General features: G+C 35.3%; 1 pseudogene; it reads right to left on the bottom strand.

The window, feature by feature from the left end:
* Positions 1–2,582: 2,582 nt before the first annotated feature.
* LOC149223701 (21 kDa protein pseudogene) lies at positions 2,583–3,620 on the bottom strand (annotated as a pseudogene).
* Positions 3,621–3,888: the final 268 nt, after the last annotated feature.

The following is a 3,888-nucleotide window of genomic DNA, read 5'->3' as shown; positions in this document are numbered from 1 at the left end:
GATTGCAGTTGCATGTCATTTAACTTCCTTATAAGAGCTAGTTCTAGGTGGGAAAACATTGTAGGGTTCGAAAGGAGAATTTGTATCAATGGATCACGCCATAGATATCCCCATAAGGTTCGAGAAGGACTTATAATGTGTCCATTTGATGGTACGCAAAGATACAAGTTGGTTTCTGAATTTTTAAAGGTCGAGTGAGAGATGGAGCTCGAGGTTAATTCAAAAGAAGCGAGAGGGGTTTCAATTCACGTGTGAACACTAAGGATGGTTGCAGATGAACTTATAGAAACAATTTTCATGGCCTATTTCATACTCAATGCAAAGGATAATAAAGGATAAAGCCTAGGTCAGAAGAACATAGGTGTAGATAAGTAGGCAAACTAATGCAGAACATAGAGGGAAGAGTTACTGAGGCATCATCGGAATATAGAGAAGTAAATATTCCAAAAAACAAACAATTTGAAATGTGGAATAAAAACTTATGGAAACAACCTGGAAGTTGATAGTGGAAAAACTATGATCTGATACCATTGTTGGAAACACACGCAAAATAGACAATGTATGATAAGCCTTAGTTGCTTATTTTTAAGCGCCACACCAAAATTTGTGGAATAAAAGTAAGTTGAAACATGAGAACCATGGATCCCTATCTTTGAAAATACTTTCATGCTATTTTCAAACAACCAATAACTTAAAACGTGAGAATCACGTAATATACTTATGTGAGATACCCGTTCTGAATTTCTAAAAATGGACGGTTTAGAAAATATGATTTGCAATCTCACTTTCTTTTCCACATTTTTTAAGAACCATTGGGGGCATATGTTCGATTTTTTTGAGAAATTCTCAACAATACGTTTCGAACAGCAGTGTGGGGTCGAACGACAATGACGAAATATCCACCAGTAAATAAAAAAATAAGGAATAAATGATGTCGCAGGGCAAATGAAATTCGCCAAAGGATAAGCAGCAGTAAATAAATTTACATGTCAAACCTTAAACACGGACGGATATAATTGCCTGTCTCTGAAGGGTTAACATGTTGTATAGGGGCATACCTTAAATCACAGGGAGATATGTAATGTGATTGTCTGAGAAGTTTACTCGGTAATAACTGGTTTTGAAATTTTTACGTTTCAGATAATTTAAAAATCAAATCAAATTTATTTATATTTTTTAATTTTTATAAGATTCTGGAAATCGTATTAGTAAGAAAGGAAGCAAGAAGCGTTGCAGTCTCGAAGGTAGGTTTTATATTTTGGAGAATGAAGATATTGAGGATTGCACATGACCTACAAGTGCACATGCACTTCTAACCTCAATTCAGTGGAATAGACTTTGATTTTCAAGAGGTTAATTTTCTTCATTTGATAAAGTTGGTATAGATTTGATCAATATCTACCATCGTTTTTGGCCACTTAAAGTAATGAAAGTTGGTTTTAAAATATTTCCATGTTTTTAGTGGTGTATGCAAAGCATTTTGATTCATGGGCTGTATAGCCTATACTTCTCTTTCGATATGGACTTTCCAGTACACTAGCATCTTTATTTTTATTTATGTGAAATTTTAATTTCAAAAATTATATTAAAAATGTCATTTTAATCATAATCAGAATAAAGTACATTGCCATGTTAATTTTTAAATTTAAAGTTTTAAATTAAATTTTTATTATAAAAAATAAATAAAATTAATTTATTATGAAATTAATTTTAAATAGTAATTATTATTATTAGTATTTAATAAAATTAATTTTCATCAACAAATATTTATTTTTAACATTTAATTTTTTATAAATAAAATATAAATATTATTATACTTTAAGTACATAAAATTGATATCGTTGAAATATGAAAAGAATAATTTTTATTAATTTAATTTTTTCCTTGATATTATTTCTCTATAAAAACACACACATATATATATTAAAAACTTATAAAGAATAATGTTATTTAAATTTTTTCGCATGTATAATTTCAAGTCACTTAACTAAAATTTTAAATCTATCAAGTACACTGTAATTAAAAAAAGACAAATACCAAAAAATTAAAAGCTGTTATAATAAAGCAAAATATACCCATTCATTGAGAACTGATTGTTCATGAGGACTCTTGGATTCCCCGATGGAACCCAAACCCACATCAGCCCGGCCCTGCTCGGCGCTTAAATTATTTACAATATGCGAATAATACATTAACTATTTCTTTATCTTTCAAGGGCATCTGGAAGCAGCAAAGGCAGAATCTTCATATATGGTTTTCGTTCAACTGTACAAACCAACATATTCCCTCAACAATCGTTTTTACGGCGACCCTATAAAATAAAATAATTATTCGTGTAAGTTAAATATAGAGACCTTTTGAACCAATATGATACTGGAGTAATGAATATCACTTAATGCAGGCTTCATAAGAACAGAGCTGTTGCTCCATAGGCAGAAGCGGGACACCAGAATTTATTTAACGGTGGCTATGTTTTGGGTATTGCCGAGCCCCGTAAATTCGAAGAAAAATGATTATGATTACTTTTAATGTCAAATTTTTTTAAAATGAGATACAATCGAACTTTTAAATAGGCTGAACCGGACTTTTGATATTTCCTTTCCAATCTCCAAATTCGCTAACATATGCGTCCTATGGACAGGTAGACAAGGCCCTATTCATTCATGCCTAAATCGCTCTATCCCACCATTAAAATTCATTCAAGCAACTTAAAAATATCTTATACATTACCGGACAAAATATGCATTCGTTCACAAATTATCCCACTTCATTTATCTAAACTAATATTAATTATATCACCATATTATACAGGTTACAATAAAAGCCCAAAGTTTGGCTTAATGCTATGGTTCCAAACTAAGATTTTATTTAAATTATTATTTTAAGACGGCCTTGAAGGCTTCAAAGCTGGAGCAGTTCCTTATAACTTCCGGTGGCAGCGAATCTGTTGACTAGAGCGAGGGCATTACTGATCAATTCGCACACATACTGCACGCGGCCGGTGACCATGGTCGTAACTTTCCCGGTCGCGTTGAGATCCCGAAAGCCGTCGAGGCAAGTGTCCTCGTTGGTGAGGGCAGCGCTCATCCACGTCTCTACGTTGCTCATCTGAATTTTGAAGGTGTTCCGCCTCAGATGCTTCAGCTCCGCCAGAGATTCGCTAATCTGGTCCCCGGCGTCGCCAAAATTCTCCAGACAATCGTCCAGCGCCTCCTTTTCTCTTTCACTCATTCCGGCGCCTCTGGCTCCGAGGCCGGCGGCCCAGACGGAAACGTTGCGAGCATTAATGAGGCTGACAATGACGGCCGCATTCACGAGATCGCTTTGCTTCGGCCTCAGATGTCCCGCGTAAGAAGAAAGCGACGTAACACAGAGCTTCGGATAGAGAGTCACTTTGCACGAAGTCTTGATGAATTCCGCCATGTCCGCGGAATAGTACACGGAATATTTCACGTCCTCCGTTGCCGCTCCTGCTGTGGTTGAAGCGAATGTCACAGCAAATATGATAACAGAAAACATAGCGAATGATAGATCCATGGCAATTCGAACCCTAGTTGATGGCCAATCAGATGTAAGACAAAGCAATTGCAAATGATACAAGAGAATGGTAGTTCTACTGCTTTTCTTTGTTATAAGTAGGGAGCTATCCACCTTATTGTGGCTTCTGTGTATCCTGTTGTTTTGTCATTGGGCAGCATCCACATGTGGATGCTTAAAGTACACTGTACTGGATTTTAATAATACCTGCTAGAATCCCCCGGTTTTTAGATTCTTTACTGTGTCAGCTACCTTCTAGAAGGATAAACCCGCTACTATTACCGAAGTTAATTAGGACAGTGGATGACTAAAAACCTGCATGATCTAGAGCTTGTTGCAGTCATTTGAGAG

This window comes from Pinus tabuliformis, chromosome Q (genome assembly GCF_031772625.1).
Source record: "Pinus tabuliformis cultivar Carrire ecotype Pingquan chromosome Q, CPIR1, whole genome shotgun sequence".
In the NCBI taxonomy this organism is placed as follows: Eukaryota; Viridiplantae; Streptophyta; class Pinopsida; order Pinales; family Pinaceae; genus Pinus; species Pinus tabuliformis.
Note: the sequence above shows the minus strand (reverse complement) of the source record. Positions and strands in the feature narration are given on the sequence as shown.